This window comes from Dermochelys coriacea, chromosome 1 (assembly GCF_009764565.3).
Source record: "Dermochelys coriacea isolate rDerCor1 chromosome 1, rDerCor1.pri.v4, whole genome shotgun sequence".
NCBI classification, from domain to species: Eukaryota; Metazoa; Chordata; order Testudines; family Dermochelyidae; genus Dermochelys; species Dermochelys coriacea.
In genome coordinates this window covers 319,426,661-319,450,727 of record NC_050068.2, presented here as the reverse complement: position 1 = coordinate 319,450,727, position 24,067 = coordinate 319,426,661, and positions in this window count along the sequence as shown.

Sequence of the window (24,067 nt, the reverse complement as noted above, 5' to 3'; positions counted from 1 at the left end):
TCTAAACTGAACAGTCCCAGAAACCCCTCCAACAATGATGTTAAATTTAGTTACATTATGGTTCCTGATATAGTTCAGCTATATTCACCCCGGTGTGCCACTTAGGTGAAATCAAGAAATGCCACCCCCTTGTGGGTTCCAGGACTAGCTGCTCCAAAAAACCAGTCATTAATGGTGTCTAGAATTTTATCTCTGCATCCCATTCTGAGGTGACGTGTTCCTGGTCAATATGGGGATTGTTGAAATCTCCCATTATTGTTTGGTTTTCTCTTTTTGTATCCTCTCTAATCTCCCTGACCATTTCAGAGTCACCATCAGCACACTTATCAGGGAGTCGGTAGTATATTCCTACTGCTGCACTATCATTCAGGAGTGGAATGTCTAACCATAGAGTTTCCATGGTTCACTTTGATTCATTTAAAATTTTTACTATACTTGACTTTATCCTTTCTTTTCACATATAGTGCCACTCTCCAACCATTGCAACCTACTCAATCATTCCTATATATTTTGTACCATAGTATTACCATGTCCCATGAATTAATATCATTCCACCAAGTTTCCGTGATGTCTATTATATCAATATCCTTATTTAATGCTAGGCACTCAAGTTGACCCATCTTAGAACATAGGAATGGCCATACTGGATCATATCAAAGGTCCATCCAGCCCAGTATCCTGTCTACCGACAGTAGCCAATGCCAGGTGCCCCAGAGGGAGTGCACCTAACACATAATGATCTAGAGATCTCTCTCCTGCCATCCATCTCCACCCTCTGACAAACAGAGACTAGGGACACCATTCCTTACCCATCCTGGTTAATAGCCATTAATGGATCTAACCTCCATGAATTTATCTAGTTCTCTTTTAAACTCTGTTATAGTCCTAGCCTTCACAACCTCCTCAGGCAAGGAGTTCCACAGGTTGACTGTGTGTTGACTCGGAATATGAACAAGAGGCTACTAGGCAGCTCTCCAACACCACTTTCTACAAGCCATTACCCTCTGATCCCACTGAGAGTTACCAAAAGAAACTACAGCATTTGCTCAAGAAACTCCCTGAAAAAGCACAAGAACAAATCTGCACAGATACACCCCTAGAACCTCGACCTATCTATTCTATCTGCTACCCAAGATCCATAAACCTGGGAATCCTGGATGCCCCATCATCTCAGGCATTGGCACCCTGACAGCAGGATTGTCTGGCTATGTAGACTCCCTCCTCAGGCCCTATGTTACCAGCGCTCCCAGCTATCTTCGAGACACCACTGACTTCCTGAGGAAACAACAATCCATTGGTGATCTTCCTAAAAACACCATCCTAGCCACTATGGATGTAGAAGCCCTCTACACCAACATTCCACACAAAGATGGACTACAAGCCGTCAGGAACAGTATCCCCGATAATGTCACGGCTAACCTGGTGGCTGAACTTTGTGATTTTGTCCTCACTCATAACTATTTCAGATTTGGGGACAATGTATACCTTCAAATCAGTGGCACTGCCATGGGTACCCGCATGGCCCCACAGTATGCCAACATTTTTATGGCTGACTTAGAACAACGCTTCCTCAGCTCTTGTCCCCTAATGCCCCTACTCTACTTGTGCTACATTGATGACATCTTCATCATCTGGACCCATGGAAAAGAAGCCCTTGAGGAATTCCACCATGATTTCAACAATTTCCATCCCACCATCAACCTCAGCCTGGACCAGTCCACACAAGAGATCCACTTCCTGGACACTACGGTGCTAATACGCGATGGTCACATAAACCCCACCCTATATCGGAAACCTACTGACCACTATTCCTACCTACATGCCTCTAGCTTTCATCCAGATCATACCACATGATCCATTGTCTACAGCCAAGCTCTACGATATAACCGCATTTGCTCCAACCCCTCAGACAGAGACAAACATCTACAAAATCTCTATCATGCATTCTTACAACTACAATACCCACCTGCTGAAGTGAAAAAACAGAGTGACAGAGCCAGAAGAGTACTCAGAAGTCACCTACTACAGGACAGGCCCAACAAAGAAAATAACAGAACGCCACTAGCCATCACCTTCAGCCCCCAACTAAAACCTCTCCAATGCATCATCAAGGATCTACAACCTATCCTGAAGGACAACTCTCACAGATCTTGGGAGACAGGCCAGTCCTTGCTTACAGACAGCCCCCCAGCCTGAAGCAAATACTCACCAGCAACCACACACCACACAACAGAACCACTAACCCAGGAACCTATCCTTGCAACAAAGCCCGTTGCCAACTCTATCCACTTATCTATTCAGGGGACACCATCAGAGGGCCTAATCATATCAGCCACACTATCAGAGGCTCGTTCACCTGCGCATCTACCAATGTGATATATGCCATCATGTGCCAGCAATGCCCCTCTGCCATGTACATTGGTCAAACTGGATAGTCTGTACGTAAAAGAATAAATGGACACAAATCAGACGTGAAGAATTATAACATTCAAAAAGCAGTCGGAGAACACTTCAATCTCTCCGGTCACTCGATTACAGACCTGAGGGTGGCTATCCTTCCACAAAAAAACTTCAAAACCAGACTACAACGAGAGACTGCTGAATTGGAATAATTTGCAAACTGGATACAATTAACTTAGGCTTGAATAGAGACTGGGAATGGATGAGTCATTACACAAAGTAAAACTATTTTCTCATGTTATTTCTCCCCCCCCCCCACCCCCCACTGTTCCTCAGATGTTCTTGTTAACTGCTGGAAATAGCCTACCTTGCTTGTCACCATGAAAGGTTTTCCTCCTTCCCTCCCCCCCACTGCTGGTGATGGCTCATCTTAAGTGATCACTCTCCTTACAGTGCATATGATAAAACCCATTGTTTCATGTTCTCTGTGTGTGTATATAAATCTCCCCACTGTATTTTCCACCAAATGCATCCGATGAAGTGAGCTGTAGCTCACGAAAGCTTATGCTCAAATAAATTTGTTAGTCTCTAAGGTGCCACAAGTACTCCTTTTCTTTTTGCGAATACAGACTAACATGGCTGCTACTCTGAAACCTGTGTGTTGAGTGAAGAATAACTTCCTTTTATATGTTTTAAACCTGCTGTCCATTAATTTCATTTGGTAGCTCCTAGTTTTTATATTATGGGCACAAGTAAATAACTTTTCCTTATTCACTTTCTCTACACCACTCATGATTTTGTAGATTTTTAAGATTTATGATTTTACTCTATCGTATCCCCCCTTAGTCTCCTCTTTTCCAAGTTGAAAAGTCCTAGCCTCTTTAATCTCTCCTCAGACGAGACTCATTCCAAACGCCTAATCATTTTAGTTGCCCTTTTCCGAACCTTTTCTAATGCCAGTATGTCTTTTTTGAGATGAGGGGACCACATCTATATGCAGTATTCAAGATGTGGGCATGCCATAGATTTACATAAGGGCAATAAAATATTCTTAGTCTTATTCTCTATCCCTTTTTAAATGATTCCTAACATCCTGTTTCCTTTTTTGACTTCCACTGCATACTGAGTGGATGTCTTCAGAGAAATATCCACGATGACTCCAAGATCTTTCTCCTGATTGGTTGTAGCTAAATTAGCCCCAATCATATTGTATGTATAGTTGAGGTTATTTTTTCCAATGTGCATTACTTTACATTTAACCACATTAAATTTTATTTGCCATTTTGTTGCCCAATCACTTAGTTTTGTGAGATCTTTTTGAAGTTCTTCACAATCTGCTTTGGTCTTAAGTATCTTGAGTAGTTTAGTATCATCTGCAAACTTTGCCACCTCATTGTTTACCCCTTTCTCTAGATCATTTATGAATAAGTTGAATAGGATTGGTCCTAGGACTGAGCTTTGGGGAACACCAGTAGTTATCCCTCTCCATTCTGAAAATTTACCATTTATTCCTACCCTTTGTCCCCTGTCTTTTAACCAGTTCTCAGTCCATTAAAGGATCTTCCCTCTTATCCTATGACAACTTAATTTAGTAAGAGCTTTTGGTGGATGGACCTTGTCAAAGTCTTTCTGGAAATCTAAGTACACTATGTCCACTGGATCCCCCTTGTCCACATGTTTGTTGACCCCCTCAAAGAATAGATTAGTAAGACATTATCTCCCTTTACAGAAATCATGTTGACTTTTGTGCAACAATTTATGTTCTTCTATGTGTCTGACAATTTTAATCTTTACTATTGTTTCAACTAATTTGCCCAGTACTGACATTAGATTTACCGGTCTGTAATTGCCAGGATCACCTCTAGAGCCCTTCTTAAATATTGGCATTACATTAGCTATCTTCCAGTCATTGAGTACAGTAGCTGATTTAAAGGACAGGTTTCAAACCATAGTTAATAGTTCCGCAATTTCACATTTGAATTCTTTCAGAACTCTTGGGTGAATGCCATCTGGTCCCGGTGACTTGTTACTCTTAAGTTTGTCCTCTAGTGACACTTCAATCGGTGAAAATTCCTCAGATTTGTCACCTACAGAAGACAGCTCAGGTTTGGAAATCTCCCTAACATCTTCAGCCGTGAAGACTGAAGCAAAGAATTCATTTAGTTACTCTGTGATGACTTTATTGTCTTTAAGTGCTCCTTTTTGTATCTCGATCGTCCAGGGGCCCCACTGGTTGTTTAGCAGGCTTTCTGCTTCTGATGTACTTAAAAAACATTTTGTTTTTATCTTTTGAGTTTTTGGCTAGCTGTTCTTCAAACTTCTTTTTAGCTTTTCGTATTACATTTTTACATTTAATTTGGCAGAGTTTATTCTCCTTACTATTTACCTCACTAGGATTTGACTTTCACTTTTTAAAAGTTGCCTTTTTATCTCTCATTGCTTCTTTTCCATGGTGGTAGAGCCATGGTGGCTCTTTTTTAGTTCTTTTACTGTGTTTTTTAATTTGGGGTATACATTTAAATTGAGCCTCTATTATGCTGTCTTTGAAAAGTGTCCATGCAGCTTGCAGGGATTTCACTCTAGTCACTGTACCTTTTAATTTCTGTTTAACTAACCTCCTCATTTTTGCATAGTTCCCTTTTCTGAAATTAAATGCCACAGTGTCAGACTGTTGAGGTGTTCTTCCCACCACAGGCATGTTAAATGTTATTATATTATGGTCACTATTTCTGAGAGTTGCCTCTCCCCTTGTGGGTTCCTGTACCAGCTGCTCCAAGAAGCAGTCATTTAAAGTATCCAGAAATTTTGTCTCTGCATTTTGTCCTGAGGTGATATGTACCCAGTCAATATGGGAATAATTGAAATCCCCCACTATTATTGAGTTTTTTATTTTGATAGTCTCTCTAATCTCCCTGAGCATTTCATCATCACTATCACTGTCCTGGTGATATCAGGTGGTCTATAATAGATCCCTACTGTTATATTCTTATTAGAGCATGGAATTACTATCCATAGAGATTCTATGGAACATGTGGATTCATTTAAGATTTTTATTTCATTTGATTTTACATTTTCTTTCACCTATAGTGCCACTCCCCTCCCACCCCCACGGGACCTATTCTGTCCTTTCAATACCTTCCAATATATTTTGTACCCTGGAATGATTGTCCTCACTCCAGCAGGTTTCTGTGATGCCTATTATATCAATATCCTCCTTTAACATGAGGCACTCTAGTTCATTCATTTTATTATTTAGACATCTAGCATTTGTGTACAAGCACTTTAAAAACGTGTCACTGTTTATTTGTCTGCCCTTTTCTGATGTGTCAGATTCTTTATGTGAATGTTTCTCATCTGATATGGCCCATACTTTATCCTCTTCCATCCTCTCCTCCTGACTAAAACCTAAGAGAATCTCTAACAATAGACTCTCCTCAAAGAGAAGTCTCTGTCCGATCCATGTGCACCTCTGCAGCAATCGGCTTTCCCCCATCTCTTAGGTTAAAAACTGCTCTGCAATTTTTTTAATGTTAAGTGCCAGCATTCTGGATTCACTTTGATTTAGGTGGAGCCCATCCTTCCTGTATAGGCTCCCCTATTCCCAAAGTTTCCCCAGTTCCTAATAAATCTAAACCCTTTCTCTCTACACCATCGTCTCATCCACGCATTGAGACTCTGAAGCTCTGCCTGCCTACCTGGCCTTGGACGTGGAACTGGAAGCATTTCTGAGAATGCCACCATAGAGTTCTTGGATTTCAGTCTCTTTCTTAGCAGCCTAAATTTGGCCTCCAGGATGTCTTTCCTACCCTACCCTATGTCATTGATACCTACATGTACCACGACCATCAGCTGCTCCCCAGCACTACACATAAGTCTATCTAGATGCCTCAAGAGATCTGCAACCTTTGCATCAGGCAGACAAGTCACCATACAGTTCTCCCAGTCATCACAAACCCAGCTATCTATTTTTCTAATGATCGAATCTCCCATTACTAACACTTGCCTTTTCCTAATGACTGGAGTTCCCTCACCCAGAGAGGTAACTTCAGTGTGAGAGGATATCCCAACGTCACCTGGAAGGAGGGTCCCAACTATGGGAAGATTTCCCTCTGCTCCCGTTGACTGCTCTCTTTCTCTGGGCCTTTCATCCTCCTTAACAGCGCAGGGTCTGTCTGATTGGAGGTGGGACAAATCTACAGAGTCCTGGAAAGCCTAATCAACATACCTCTCTGCCTCCCTTAGCTCCTCCAGTTCTGTCACCCTGGCCTCCAAAACCCATACATGGTCTCTGAGGGCCAGGAGATCCTTGCACTGAATGCACACATATGCCACCCGCCCACAGGGCAGGTAATCATACATGCTACACCAAGTGCAATAAACGGGATAGCCCCCACTCTGCTGCTGGGCTTCTGCCTTCATTCTCTCCTACAGCTACCTCAGTTAATGACAGGGTTTTTGTTTAAATCAAGAAGTTTTGATTATAGTTTAGCTTAAAGGTTTTAAAGAATGGCAAGTGTACCTTGCCCCCTTTCCACTCCCCTGAGAACTCCATCTCGAAACTCCCTGTTAGCGGTCCCTATTCACAAACTTCCTGGTTGCTTGCTCACTGCTTTATAAAGCCCTAGCCTTCTTGATAGCCCCGCCCCCTGACTAAGGTTCAGCCAATGAACAGAGGCTTCTAGATTTCAAACCTTGTTTAGAAGCCCACAGCTTCCAACTGCTGGCCACAGCACACGGTCCTATTTAGACATTGAATTTGTATATAAATACTTATAAAAATGATATTCTTATCAAACTGAGAACCTGTCAAAAAGGTGCAATTTTATCCTTTTCTGCTAGTGCTAATCCAGTTTTGTGAAGAAGGAAGACAGTTCTTCTAGACTACATTGGATGCTCTTTGCTAAGTGGAGTAATTGGTCTATTGCAGAGAGGTCCAAGTTCATATAGGGTATGTCTACATTGCAATTAGAGATCCACAGCAGGCCCATTCCAGCTGACTCAGGCTCATGAAGCTCAGGCTGAGGGGCTGTTTAATTGCAGTGTAGCCATTCGGTTTCATGCTGCAGCCCAAACTCTGGAACCCTCCCACCTTGCAGGGTCCTAGACTCTGGCTCCAGCCCCAGCCTGAACATCTACACAGCTATTAAACAGCCACTTAGCCTGAGCCCCATGAGCCTGAATCAGCCTGACTCAGCCATGGGTTTTTATTTGCAGTGTCAACATACCCATAGTTGCACTGACAGCACATTAAAATAAGTCACTATAGACATGGGAAGACAAATGTTTTCATAATACATACACGCCTGCACAATGCAAACCTTAGATTTATTCTGCAAATTAGTTATAACATGTTAGAAAATATGGACTAGTGTTTGGACTACCTGCTCTATACATGTATAAGATCCATCCCTTCCAGAACTGCACAGTCTACCCAGATTTTGGGTATGGGCACACACATGTAAGTACTGAGGAGCTATCCCACCCCTGCAGTGGAGTAGATGATACTTTGGCTTTGCCACTCCAAATCATCAGGCAGTATGTCACTGTTGTATGTTGCTAGTCTGGACCAATTGCAGATTACCACTCTACCCAAGAGCCCTCAGTGGAGTGTTTTTGAGACACCATGCATCCCAGAGTTATTTGTGTGGTGCTCTGATGCATGGTTACACATGCCCACCCTTACTAAGGGTATGCCTAAACATACAATTTAGCCTAATCAATTTAGTATATACAAAGGATATACTGCTGAATTTCTAGGAGAGGGTTTGGCACTTAATCACAATAGATAAGCAAATCAGAATTCTTTAGATTTCCCAGTTCTCTGTGGAAACCTGTTCAGCTGTCCCTTTGGAGGACACAAGATAGAGGAAAAGGTGGTAGATAACGTTAGCCTGTATATTAGTAGTTTTATCCTATTTAACAGCAAATTAAAGTCACTTACTTAGGACTTTATGTGCCTACTGCAGTACTCAGTAATACCCTCAGCATTTTAAATGCTATCATGATCTTGTTTTGAAGGAAAGCATGCAGCACGAAGGAATTAGTTCTCCTGTTCATTTTCTGTTTCAGACACACATTTTTTGACAATACAAAGTCATGTTTGCTTCAATTCTAATGTAGGTTTTCCACTTCTTGCTCTTTTTCATGAATATGAATTGGGAAAGCAGAGCAAAAATGAGTAATAATTGCATGAATGGCTATAAAAGGTTTGCAGCTGGTGCCTATGTGATATATTTTCTTGCCAGATTTTAAGTCTCTTTAGTCAGGGCTACTGCAGCTCTGCATCCCTAGACCCCTGGCTTATGTCCAGTATTTTATTAGCAGTCCTCATGAAGAAACTGAGAATCCAGCAGTAAAACAACAATAACAAATGCCATTTCCTTCTGTTTTCAGCAAGGAGTGTGGGATACTTGGGATCAGGATAAAGTCCACAATGTTTGGCAACTCCAGAGGCGTCTATGGTCTACATTTAGTAATGTCTATGTTAGTCTATAACTAGGATAAAAGAAAGAACAAATCTCATATGAGAACATTAGAATAAAACAGAATCTCTCTCTCTCTCTCTCTCTCTCTCTCTCTCTCTCTCTCTCTCTCTCTCTTTCCCCTGATGGATTAAACTACTATAGTTGCCATTTTTGGAAAAATATCCTGACATATACCATGCAATATAGCATCTAATGGGCAAAAAAAAAATCATTTAGTGGAAATCTGCATATCCACCTAAGTTTCACTCACATTTACAGTTTTGAATCAAGTTATTTGGATTTTCTGCAATATTCTCGAAAGATCTTATTGTGTTAAATTTGTGTATTATTGTGGGCTGGGATTGCATGTAACATCTCTAGGGTGCATGTAACATCTGGGATAAAAAGTGTTAAGTGGATTTCCTGGGGAACCTATAGGGAGAAGATGATGCAAATTCCCTAACTCCAGTTATGCAAAAACTCAGCTGTTTGAAGCTCTGCCCTGAGAAGAGGGCCATTATCTACTGATTACCGGTTATAGAAGGCCAAGATCAAAGGCACACACTGTGTAATGCATCTGATGAAGTGAGCTGTAGCTCACGAAAGCTTATGCTCTAATAAATTTGTTAGTCTCTAAGGTGCCACAAGTACTCCTTTTCTTTTTGCGAATACAGACTAACATGGCTGCTACTCTGAAACTGTGTAAAGAAATGACTGATCTGCCCAGCCTTGCATCTGCTTCTGAATCTAAGGTAGATGAACTTTTTACCATGGGGCAAACTCTGCTGTGGGCTTTGAGGGACTGAAACCTAGCAGAGTCCTTGCCTGGAGTTGGCAGGTGACCTATAGTAAGCTTTTTAGCATGTGTGTAGGTTCTTTTACTGTTTTAATGTTTTTTTCTGTAAAGATTTCACCATAAGAATAAATGTATTTTGCTTAGAAGGAGCTATGGGGTAACATAACCGTGGGCAATACACTGGTCTTAGCCCTTGGGGAGAAAGAAAAGTGCAGACCCTGTCCTGTTTAGGCAGTCTGTCTTGCTGGGGATATCACAATGTAAATCAGGGAGCTGTGCAGCCTCAAGAATTCTGGTTGTGTGGATTGAAACATGGGTGTCTTCCCAGGAGAGGTGATGACTGGGAGCCAGACACCTTTAAGTGGGTGTCATTGAGAGATCACAGGGCAGGAAATACAGGTGCAGTTACCTGAAACTGTGACATAGATTAATACTTGTTTATTATACATTATTTCCTATGTACACAGTGTGCAATGAAGAGGAGCCTTTCTGGATTCCTAAGTCAATGTTTTTCTCCCATAAAGGTCTTCAAATGAGCAAATGTATTATTTATGTCACCCCAAGTGTCCATTTTTGAATAGAAAGCAAACAAAGGTGCTGAAGTTTGGATGATATATTCAAGAAAGATCTGAGCTGAGATGGCTCGGCCACTTGAGCCCTGAAAATGCTGTAGGCTGATGTGATCATTTTGGTCAATGGACACATCAGAGATAACAAAGGCTGTTGGGGAAGCAGGCTATGCTACTATAAGACAATACTCAACAACATGACAAAGGGAGGTGGTATTGGACCTATGGTCATTTTATGTAATTCTGTTACATAAATGAAACTGAAAAATCAATTGTGTTACTATACAAAAAGAGTAGGCTTCTAGGAGACAATATCAATGATTTCTTCACATTATTTTCATCACTCAATTTATGTGCAGCCATCTTTGTCCTTAAATGAATATTATCCATAAAATGACTCATAAAATGATGATACTGATAGTCATTTTAGATGGAATTAGAAAGTTTAGAATTCATATTTATTTTTAAATCTGTGAAATTTAGTTAATTCTTATCTTCATAGAATCATAGAGACATAGAAGATTAGGGTTGGAAGAGACCTCAGGAGGTCATCTAGTCGAACCCCATGCTCAAAGCAGGACCAACCTCAACTAAATCATCCCAGCCAGGGCTTTGTCAAGGCAGGCCTTAAAAACCTCTAAGGATGGAGATTCTACCAACTACCTAGGTAACCCATTCCAGTGCTTCATCACCCTCCTAGTGAAATAGTTTTTCCTAATATCCAACCCAGACCTCCCCCACTGCAACTTGTTCTGTCATCTGCCATCACAGAGAACAACCTAGCTCCATCCTCTTTGGAACCTGATAGTTGAAGGCTGCTATTAAATCTCCCCTCACTCTTCTCTTCTGCAAACTAAATAAACCCAGTTCCCTCAGCTTCTCCTCATAAGTCATGTACCCCAGCCCTCTAATCGTTTTTGTTGCCTCTCTTGGACTCTCTCCAATTTGTACATAACCTTTCTGAAGTGGGGGGGCCCAAAACTGGACACAATACTCCAGATGTGGCCTCACCAGTGCTGAATAGAGGGGAATAATCACTTCCCTTGATTTGCTATCAATGCAGCACAATATTCCATTAGTCTTCTTGGCAACAAGGGCACACTGTTGACTCATATCCAGCTTCTCGTCCACTGTAATCTCCAGGTCCTGTTCTGCAGAACTGCCACTTAGCCAGTTGGTCCCCAGCCAGTAGCAGTGTATGGGATTCTTCCATCCTTAGTGCAGGACTCTCCATTTGTCCTTGTTGAACCTCATCTGATTTCTTTTAGCCCAGTGTTCCAATTTGTCTAGGTATCTGGATGTTACCCCAACCCTCCAGGGTATTTACCTCTCCCCCCATCTTAGCGTCATCTACAAACTTGCTGAGGGTGCAATACATCCCATCATCCAGATTAGTAATAAAGGTGTTAAACAAAACCGGCCTCAGAACTGACCCCTGGGGGACTCCACTTAATACCGACAGCTAATTAGACATTGTGCCATTGATTACTACTAGTTGAGCCAAAACTCTAGCCAGCTTTCTATCCACATAATAGTCCATTCATCCAATCCATACTTTTTTCAACTTGCTGGCAAGAATACTGTGGGAGACTGTATCAAAAGCTTTGCTAAAGTCAAGGTATATCATGTTGATATAGCCACAGAGACAGTTATCTCATCATAGAAGGCAATCAGATTGGTCAGGCATGACTTGCAAATGATGAATCCATGTTGACTGTTCCTGATCACCTTCTCTGCCAAGTGCTTCAAAATGGATTCCTTGAAGACCTGCTCCATGATTTTTCCAGGGACTGAGGTGAGGCTGACTTCTCTGTAGTTCCCTGGATTCTCCTTCTTATCTTTTTTAAAAATGGGCACTATATTTGCCTTTTTCCAATCATCTAGGATCTCCCCTGATTGCCATGAGTTTTCAAAGATAATGGCCAATGGCTCTGCAATCACATCAGCCAACTCCCTCAGCACCCTCAGATGCATTACATTTGGTCCCATGGACTTGTGCATGTCCAGCTTTTCTAAATAGTCCTTAACCTGTTCTTTCACCACTGAGGTCTGCTCACCTTCTCCCCATACTGTGCTGCCCAGTGCAGCAGTCTGGGAGCTGACCTTGTCTGTGAAGACTAAGGCAAAAAAAAAGCATTGAGTACTTCAGCTTTTTCCACATCATCTGTAACTATGTTGCCTCCCCCATTCAGTATGGGTCCTACAGTATTTATACAATACTTCCAAAAATGGATTTTGTTACATTTTTGTTTGGCTCCTATTGACTGTTATATTAGTGTTGTACTGACAAGTCTCTACCACTTGTCGGAGAAGGAACCAGTTATCAAGTTGTCAGTGAAGGAACGTCCAATGATGAGGACAATTGTGTTGCCCTGGTGGCAGAAAAATGCCAGAAAAGACAAGACAGACAACTGTCACGCAGCAATCGTAGCCCAACCCTGACTTCCAATCCACCTGCAATGTCTGCCAATGAGCCTGCAGCTTAAGGATTGGACAACTCAGTCACCAAAGGACCCATAAACAATAAAACCTATGAAAGAGATCATCCTCGACCTTGAGAGATCACCGCCGCCAAGTGTTATACTAACACTTCATAAAACATGGAATTTAATCTTTTCATTTTGCTTTGTCCAGCTACTTTTAACTAATAAAAACCCACAAAATAATTTCCATTTATTAACGACAGAAATTGTTAGTGAAATAAGATCAAATGGCTGAATTGCTATATATTGTATAAACATAGTTTGAAACTGAAATTAAGTGTATTACCAATGAAAAAATTAATAATACACGATAGAATAGGGATAATAATATTTGTAGCATACCAGATTATTGTCTTAATGAAGAGTGACTTGCTGTGTACTCTGTGTTCAGGAATGTTTTTTTTCTTGATTATTGGTGTATGGGGTGCAGATCTGGGGACAGACTTAAAGTTGTATGATGATCTTCTGTGTGCTTTTCCCTATTTTCACACTTTTGAAAATTAACATTATTTTAATTTTCTGGCTTTCTAATATTAATGTTCATGCAGTGTCTAGATATAAATGAATTTTAATAATGTGATGGAATGCAAAAGCAGTGATTGATTTTTCTGTTTGATGTCTGTATTGAAAAACAATAAGACATGTAAGTTTCAGTCCTTCTGCCCTTGCTTTATAGCCTGATGGGAGTTGTGAACACTGCTCCATTTCACTTTCAGACTTCATTCACAGTCCATTGGCAGCATTTTTTAAATAATCAATGAGTACATTAAGGAACACTGGATCGAATAACTCTGCCAGATCCCTACTATCCTCCACTAACTGCCACACAACTTTATAGATTGTTAAGAACATAAAAACGTCCACACTACATCAGACCAATGGTCCAATATCCTGCCTCTGACAGTGGGCAGTGCCAGAGCTTCAGGTGGAGTGTATAGAATGGGGCAACTGGAGAGATCCACTCCACCTTCCCCTCCTGCCTTCTTGCAGTCAGAAGTTTAGAGTTGCACCAAGCATGGGATTGCATTCTTGACCATCTTGGCTAATAGCCATTGATGGATCTATCCTCCATTACCTTAGTTCTTTTCTGAACTCATTTATACTTTTGTCCACCACAACAACCCATACAAATGAGTACCACAAGTCAATTGTGCATTGTGTGAAAAAGTGCTTCCTCTTTTTTGTATTAAATCTGCTGTCCATTAATTTAATTGGGTGATCCCTGAACTTTGTATTGTAGGAAAAGGTAATCAGCACTTCTCTATTCACTTTTTCCACACCATTCATGATTTTATAGACCTTTATCATATCCCCCTTTACTCTCTCTTTTCTAAGATATTTATCATTAAACTTTTAAAGATATTTTAACTAATTTTCAGTCTAGTGTATGTACTGGGATCTTGTATTGCAGGGTTTAGGTTCCTTAGCTTAAATAATTTAAAAAGCAGTGTAGCAAACAATGGAACAACTATCCACTGAAACAGAACATTTCCAGGGTTTAAGTCCTGACCCCTGTGAAGTCAACAGGAACTTTGCCATTGACTTCACTGAGGTCAGGATTTAGTCTTCTAGGAATCTACATCATCTGATACATCTGATGTAGGGTTCCAATGACACCACCCGTGATTTCTTTTGGAAATGGTACCTACTACTATGGGCTCGACCTTCAGGTACTGCAATAAATGAAATCACTCATACACAGGCTCTGAGTTCCCTTATAATAGTTTATCATTTCAAAGCCAAAACACAGTAGAGTCAGTGCACTGCTCCAGTTTGCAGCATATAATCAGTTACTGGCATCAGCATATTGATCTATACCTCAATCTCTTTACAAGCCTAGTGGAACAAATGGGCCCTGTAGCAGGTCCTGAAAGTCTACAAATCTGGGTGATTGTGGACCAGGGAGGAGGGCAAATCCAAAGTCCTAGGAACTTTACAGAGAATGCACTGCCAGCATCCCAACCCTATTATATCAAGACATTAATGGAGTTATACTCACCCACACTAGCTGAGGATCTGGCTAAATGTTTTTATTATTTTAGGATGGACTCCAATTTCCTTCTGTGGAAGAAAGCTAAAATACCATGATCAATTTGAAAATTCACGTGAAACTAAGTGGTGGGTTTTTTTACTAACACAGTGATCAAGCTTTATAGAGCTCAAATAGGCAAACTGGGTCTCCAGAGTAACCTACTTAAAAGTTGTGTAAGTATTTCCAGATTATTATTTGCTCTTTACTTGAAAACACTGCATGGTTTCTAGTTTGATGAGTATATTTAATGTAAACTCTCTCAGTGTTTCAACCCATTAACCCTCTTTAATCTACAGGCTACCTTGGTCTATTACCTCTCCTTTGGGCTATCTCAGATTTCATCTTCACTATTGATCTTTTCTCCTGTAGTGTCATCATGCAGAATTCAGTTTCTGTGTTGATGATCCCCCCCAGTTATATTACCTCTAACTGCCTTTCTCCCAGGAGAATGTTGATCATACACAATGTAGTGCACAATCTTCTACCAACTCCAAAAGTCAAATCCTCATGAATTCAAATTCTACTTCACTTTACCTCTAACCCTGTCATCTGCATTCATACCCTCATTAAATCCTTCCCCAAAGTCTTCCTGTTCACTCTTGTTGGCAGTTGCCTCTAGACTTTACTCACATTTCCCTTCCGTATGTTCTAGTAGCTTCTGTGACAGGATCCCCCCGGGGTGCAGCCTGGGACTATGGGACTGTTGTGCCCCCTGAATTCTCTCCAGCCTGGGCTGCCTCTCGCATGCCTTGCTAGTGACCAGCAGCAACCTCCTCCAGGTGCTGTGATCACTCAGCACAAAAGCATGTGGATCCCCAAGCCTAGCTATATGGCATGAACGCTCCCAGAGCCTCTCATGAATCATACAGAGAAAGGCACCAAAGCCAAATCCTGCCCAGATCCCAGCACTGTCCCTCAGGAATATACCATCTTGCACTGCTCAAGATGGGCGGTGAAGATTTATTAATTGGTTCACCGCTTCAGCAATGGAAAGCCTTTGCAAAACCTAAGATTTGCCACATACTTCATACAAACTCACTGGTAAAGATAAATAATTAAACAAATGTGTTGACTACAAAAGGTAGATTTTAAGGGATATTAGGTGATAGACAAAAAGTCAGAGTTAGTTACCAAAATAAAATAAAATATAAGCACACAGTCTAAACTCTCAACCCTATTAGACTGGACAACATTTAGATTAAGCAGTTTCTCACTCCGCTGGATATTGCAGTCCTTAATATACAGGTTTGTTCCTTAAACCTGCGCCAATCTCCTCTGTTGGAGTCTTATCTGCTCCTCAGTGTTTTAGGGCATGGCTACACTGGAAACTTCAAAGCACGGTTGTGGAAATGCTCCTGTGGCAGAGATTTCAAGTGCGAGTGGGGTCAAGCGCAAACGCTGGAAGAGAGCTCTTCCAATGCTCCCTGATAATCTACCTCCACAAGGGGATTAGCTCAGAGCCCTGGGAGAGCGGCTCCCAGAGGTCGAAGCCTGTCCACACTAGCACTTTAAAGTGCTCAGACTTGCTGTGCTCAGGGGGATGATTTTTCACACCCCTGAGCCAGCAAGTTAGAGCGCTATAAAATGTAAGTGTAGACAAGCCCTTAGTTCCTTGCAGCGTAGGTGGGGGCAGGAGAAAAGGCCCAATGTGTCCACTCTATTTGTTTTATACCCTCAGTCCATGTGCTTAGAAAACACAAGTCCAGGCATGTCTGGGGCATTGCTGAGTCTCCAGGCAAGGTTGAGCAATTCCCCAGGAATGGGGTCATACAGGTGAGTCACTGAATTGTAGCTCCCTTGCTGGACAATGGTTGTTGATGGGTTGATTGATACCCCACCCAGGTGTTGGTTACTTTTCTTGCTGGTGCCTCTGGGGAGCTAATATCTGGCTGATTCCCCAACTTACAGCATGTTTTAGTGACAACCATACCACATAATTCTCATAACTTCGTATGCATTAATGATACATATATATGGATAGAGAAATGATTTTCAGCAGATTACAACCTTTCCTCTGATACCTATCTTATATGTAAGATCACAATTATATAAAAATGAGGAATATGGGGGTTACAGGATGCTCCCCCAAGGTATTGAATGTCACAGCTTCCATTCTCCTATCTGTGATAACTTTTCATGAATATTCAACCTGGGGTTGTAAAATGTTTGATATTTTTACTCCAAGCCTTTAGCCTTTATCCCTCCAGCTGTGTTAAAGATATTAGGCCCACCCAGATCCATAAAGGGCTCCCTCTTTCAGCAAAGAGCTTGTATTAAGACTGTTATTTATAGTAAATGGTACTATATTTTTATTTACACTAACGTGATTATAGAATGAGAAAGATGAATTACTCTGATAATAATGTACACACTGAAAATGTTTCTATTCAAAATTATCTTGACTGTCTTTTAGGGACATAGGGTTTTGTGATTATAGAGAAACTCAATAGTTACAAGAAAAAAAATTCCCTGCTAATGCTACTGGGAGATATTGCATATAATTAACATTAAAACTGAGCTCACAGTATTATAATTAAAGCCTAAACATTAGATTGGTGCTTGGTTCCTTTTACTGCCAGAAATATGTTTTCCTGGAAGTGCAGTGGAAGTCAATATGGTTAGGGAATCTTCAGAGAAGGGATGCTTAACTGTTAGATCAATGACACTGTAGCTGTTTTAATCTTTGGGGTCAGATGCAGTATAGAGGAGGCTACTGTTATTTGTACACTGAAGCTAATCTTTAAACAATTCATCAATATCAATGAAAATGTTTCACTAGGATCTGTGCCTTTAAACTAAGTAGGAAACTTATAAAAGTCCTCAATACTTGAGGTGCCATTTGAGTTTATAGCATGTTGAATCAAGCTTTTTAACCTTGCTATCAAATTAAATACATTGTAATGTGCTGCGTCTCTTTGGTTATATTGTACTCCCAACTGGGTTTTTACCAGAATGAAAGTTCACATTATACAGTGAGCTATAAAACTAATATCATACCACTTAAATAATTACACACCTATTCTCTCCATGATATGTGCACCTCACTCTGATTAATATTAACATGGGTAAGCAACAAGCAGATAATATACCCTTCAATGTACTTATCTACTAAAATATGTAAACACTAATACACATTTTCCTCACTGTGAATGGTGGATTTGAAGGATGCTGCCTTGTTTTCTTTTTAATAATTCACTTTAACATAGTTTACAATTGAGGATGATTTAATAGTTTATAAGGAAAATATTCTGATGATCTCAGAACAGCCATTCTCCAGCTCGTTGCTTTACCTTGACCTTCTTTGCAGGGCACAGAGGAAGGTGGAATAGTCACTTTTAAAATAAAGGCCAAAATCCACAGTCCTCATTTAGTCAGGCAAAGCTCCCCTTAAGCTGAACAGGAACTTTGTTAAACTTAGGGCAGGTCTACAGTACTGCTTGAGTCGATGTAACTTACATCATTCAAGGGTTTGAAAAAGACACCTCCCAGAACAATGCAAGTTACAGTGACCAAAGTACTGTCCACATCGGTGCTATGCCGGTGGGAGACACTCTTGTGACAACACAGCTTTCACCTGTCACAGAGGTGGAGTAATTATGTGACATAGAGTGTCTTCACCAGACGTGCTACAGCTGCACCGATGCAGCTGCACCAGTGTAGCACTTCTAGTGTAGACCTGCCCTAAGGAGTGCACAGTCAAGCTTAAAGTTGTTCTTACCCTAAAGCATACACTTGAAAGTTTTCCGACTGATATATTATTATACTAGGCCAGGTCCTGTCCTGAATCACACACCACACCTCCTTTGTTTCAGCTGACTTCAGGTTGGGGTGCTCTCTTTGTAAAATGACTACACTACCCACTTTCACCCTAAGCCACTGACTTCAGTGGGGTTGTAAATCAGGGCAGTATCCTGTTCAGTGGGTGAAGTCCAGTTTGCACTGAATGGCAATTGGACTAGGACTTCCCCCAATGTATTTTTAAATATCTCATTGCCTGAGTGCAAACTGGTAAGGTTCTGGTGCATTATAGTTCCTTCTGATTATGTCTTCTCCAGACAGTCAGCAAGCTCCAGCGGGTAGGACATTAAACCAGGAATCAGGCAGGAGACCTGGGTTCTGTTCAGAGCTCTGTAATTCATTTGCTGTCTGTTCCTGGGCAAGTCACTTTGCTTCACTGTTTTCTCTCCCACCCTTTGTCATTCTTGTCTGTAAGGTGTTCATGACAGTCACTGTCTCTTAGTACGTCTATACAGAGTTGAACACAGCAATGCCCTGATTTCATTTGAGGTCTTCATTTACTATAAATGATTGCACCATACCTTCAAGTGGGGGGAGGGGTGGAATTTGTCTGGCTGGCCAAATGAAGTAAACAGCGTTTTATGGCTGCTGGGGGGAGGGGAAAGGGGGGAAAACTGCTGCAAAAGGGTCAAGGGGCCAGCCTAGCAATGCCGTCTCATCCCCTGGGAACCAGAAGGGTAGAAGGGCTTAAAAGGAGCAGCCCCTGTGCATGAAGCCCCCTTTTACCTGGAACAGGCTGAGGCAGCACCCACCCTCCCTTCCCTTTAGGTGGTGAAAAAGCAGGTTTGGTCAAGACCTGCTGTGGGCATTGTACTAGCTGCCCCTTGTTTAGGGGGGCTGGGAAGAAATTTTCCTTTACCACCAGATTGGTCTAGGTGAAAACCTAGGGTTTTTTTCACCTTCATCACAGCAGGTTCAGGTGGGCTCTGCTCACACATGGCAAGAAGGGCGGCAGGCTGTATGTCGCAACTCATTATGTAAATGTGTAGTGAATGTCCAGTGCAGGTACTCCATACTGAAGCTATACAGTGACCAGATAAATGGATTTGAAACAGACTTAAGAGGAGGTGTTCATTAAAGGCATGGAAAGGGGGGCTAGGGATTCCTATGATTGGTATGACAGAGAGCCAACCCCCCTTTTTTCATAGTCCATTTTAACCCTCGTATGGAGAGGGTGAGTGGATGGTAAGGTCCCAGCAATGGATTGGCTGAGGGGCACCTGGATGGAAAAAAGAGGAGGAGCTGGGGGAAGCCCCCAGATAATTATGGAATAACCATGGGATTACTGCACTGTACACTTTTATTTTCCGGGTAGTGACAAACATCTAATAATAAAGGTGTGGCTGATTAAATCCATGTCAGATGTTTCATGTCCTTCTTTCGGTATAGAAAGGCAATAATGATAAATAATATCATGCAGGGTGAATTACGCTGAGTTCTAGTAAAGAAAGACACCCCTTTCTGGAAGGGCAAGGGAAAATTTAAGGCTTCAGGGTGGTAATTTAAAATATTAAAAAATATATTTTGACTGAGGAAGTTTGGTTAGACACGGTCTTTTTGTCCCAGATGTTGGCCTCATTTTCCATTGTGTGACCTGTCTTACCTGGTTAATTTATTATATTCTGTTTCTAATGTTAACATTCTCCTTAGAAAAAGGAATGAGATTACTGAATGAAGGAGGACTGAGAGAGTGAACAGCTGCACTCTTTACAGTGGTGCTGGAACTATGGGACTGGTGGTGCTGCTGCACCCACTGGCTTGAAGTAGTAATAACAACCACCAAATAAATGGTTTCCATCAACAGCACCTCCACTATAAAAAATATTCCAATTACAAATACGAATGAGTATTTGTACAGAAGATAATCCTGCTTGATGCTAGCTCATGAAGAAGTGGGGTGGAGTGCTGGGGCAGAAGTGATAACCAATGGTAGCCTGGCTACTAAAGAAGATGGTACCCTGCAACCAACTTGGAAATATCCATCTGCACTCAGATTTTCCCAGTGTAATTTCAGCAATGCTAATCTTCATGAATGGGTCAGTCCTACTTACCTTACTCACATGAGTGTCCCCATTGACTTCAGTGAAATTACTCCCGTGAGAAAGGGAAACATAATTTGCTTTAAAATGTGGTTGCAAAGTATCTATTGTGGATATGTGGGATGCACGTTGCAAAATTCAATTCCTTGCTCAGTTGAAAAAAAAAATATACTGCAACAAAGGTCTTTTGGGGGTTATACCAGAAAGGCAAAAAGAATATAAAACCTGTAAACTTCTTTGCTTTTATTACTCATTATATTTTAAAAACAATAAATTGGGAACACAACATTGTTCTCGTGTATGGCAAATTCCATCATGTAGCATATTTTTGTGGTTAAGTTACAAACTCCTGAAAATGGGGGCTTATAATAGAACTGCTGTCATAACCCTACTGTAAAAATATATGTATACTGTTACATATTATTTTTATATGTATAATTTACAGTTTTCAATGAAACCCCTTTGTGGCTATAGATGTTTCTAAAGTATCAGTTTATGTATAGGTTTTTGAATGGCATTACAACTTTAGCAAATCTGTTTCTTTGCTACTTAAGCTTCTTGAGTGTTGCTTACTGTAGCATAAAAGCACCATCCAGTTCAACAGATATATTGCTTTCATTTTATATACAGCATTTAAAATGTCAAAAAATATGCATTTAACTTGATAAAGTACAGTATTCTCAAATGACTTTTAATGTCTTTTGCTTGTAGTTTTTCCTTTAGCCCTTGAGGCATAACATAACCAAATAATCTAATACCCAATAAGAAAAAAGGTAGCTACTTTAGGAAATTACTGCTTTTTGATGTCATATTAACATTATTCTGTAGCAAAGGCATAACAAAAGTAGCATGATTCAGCATGAAACAAGATGTGAATCTATGGTTTTAAATTGCACAATAGATGTACTTGTATATACTTGTAGGGGCTCAATCCTGAAACGCTTACTCACATGAGAAGTCCTTACCTGAGTTATCCCACTAAAATCAATGAGGCTACTCACATTATAGCAATACATTGTGCATGGGTTTGTGTGGGAAGGTTAGGGAGTTTCTTCTTTTTAGTTCACATCTTTTTATTTACCTATGATGCCATGGCTGATGATTGCTTCTCTGAATACTTTGGTACAGAATATTTTTCAGTGCCTTTTTTCTTATCCAAGATTATTATAATATTACATTGCTACAGATTTCCCACCTCATTGTTACATATGACAGACACTAAACTGAAAAAACTAGTTCCAGATTACAAATATCCCAGGATTTCAGGGTTTTCCCCCCAGGATTTTGTCAATTATACTAATAGGCAATAGATAGCAGTGAAATGCAGATTTTGGTTCAAATCCTGAGCCCCCCAAATTTTGTAGGTATTTGAATATGTGATTTTGATACAACATAATTTCTACTCATTATATGCTTCTCTGACAAAACGTGGTTATTTGTAAAATGCATCCTTAGCTCCAAGCTGTATTCATTCTCATATTTACTTTTATTACATCACATATTCATAAAACTCAGGATACTTGAGTCTGAATGATTCCTTAATGAAGGTGCAGTATATTGTGAACAGGGTGAAGTAATGCAATTTTCTCCTGATAAAGCACAAGTCTTCCTAAACAGCTTGCTCAAAATTGATTACCTTCAAATTCAAAATTATCCATCCTCTTGTTCATGATCAATATTCTAACACCATGTTATCGATCTTATGTTTCATGGGGAGATACCAAATAAAACATTTTATTAGAAAGAGTCCAAAATCAGAATTTCTGTCCACCAAGAAATTCCAATATTTGTTTATTAGTTTTCATCCCAAATCAGGACAAAAAGTTGAAATATCAATTTTTGTGATACAAAAATGTCAGGAAATATTTGATTCTAAAACCACATTTTACATTGAGAAAACATTTCAATATAAAATCCTTGATTAGTTCCACCTTTGACAGCTTTTTCTGATGGTTAAGAGCTGGAAAGTATAAACAATTTATCTGAGTGACTATCATTTGGAAGATACCCAAAATGTACAACCATTCCCCCAAAATTCACAAACTTTTACAAAGGGCTAGGGAGTTATAAATAGATTTGTTTAATTTAAACCTTACCAGACCTGCTATCTGGAAAGAATAGAGAGGTAGGTCTGAAAACAAATATAGAATCCATAGCAAGAAGAATTTCAGAGCCAGATCCCAGCTGGTGCAAAATTGATGCTGATTACATAACACACAACAATTTACAGCATCTGATTTTGTGGTAAGCCCAAAATTAGTTTATTCTTATTTTTTTAAAAAAAAATTAAACTGAAAACTGCATTGTTATCTTGGGAAGCCTTGCCTGCAATCTATTACACATTACTTTTCTGTAGTAAATGCAATTTCCAGACTTGGGCACCTAAATTAAGGTCCCATATCCTTCATCTAAGTGCTGAAATCAGCATTTAGCACAAAGTTTGAGTGTCCAGTTGTGGAGTTTGGTTGCCTCATGTAAATTCCTATTTTGGAAAATTTACCCTTACACTAAGTAAGTGGCATATGTAGCATATAGTATTGCAGCTGCTATGGAGAAAATACCATTAATTATATGAAAAACTCCATTATTAATTAAACAAGAGTTTATGATTTTTTTTAGATCTGATCAAATGTCTCTGTCCTTGTGGAACATACAAACTTTCATGGGTTGTCTTACATAGTCTAGTCATTTCACAATGTGTATCTTTTCATGAATTCTGACACAAAGAAAGAAATCTTTTCCTTCTCTTTGTCAGCAATGTGTCATCAGAATGTAATGCAACTGGGACCAGTGCCTTTACTTACATTTCTATATATATTTACTTCAGTTCATCTTCTGTCTATTCTCCTATTTGAATAATACTATTTTAGTAGCATTAGCAATGACTTTTTCTTCCCTTCAAATACATATTTTTTATGATTTAACAATGTGGAAACCAGGGTTTGACATCTAAGTGTTATTTCAAATTTTACTTGGTTGTTCAAATAAAGGTTTACTACTCACTCTGAAGTGAGTTGGCATATAAACATAGTATCTCTCCTGCTTTATTGGCTCTAGCTAGAAACAGGGTTGAAAGGAGAAAATGCTATGAAACAGGGAAAAATTCTGTTGGACCCATTACCCCTGAGGATTCCATTTCAAAGACACATTGGTAAGGTCATCCTTTGTTCTCAGACTCATGCAGCAAGTATATGGATCTCAACTGAACTAGAATTTGCTCCTGGATAGGCAAAAAAGTGGTTTATAAGGTTTCCTTTGGATTACACAGCAGAAATATCTGCTTGGTTTCATGAATGGAATATTATCAGGGATGTCAGCAGATGATTGAATCTACTTAGCACTAGGTACTATATATATCTCTACTGTCCGAGAAAAATTACTTACTACAGAAAGTTTCAATGGGTATAGTGATAATTTGGCCAGTGGGTTTGTAGATAAATAAGCCCATCACTGAAAAGATTGCACTACACTATTTCTTAAATAAGG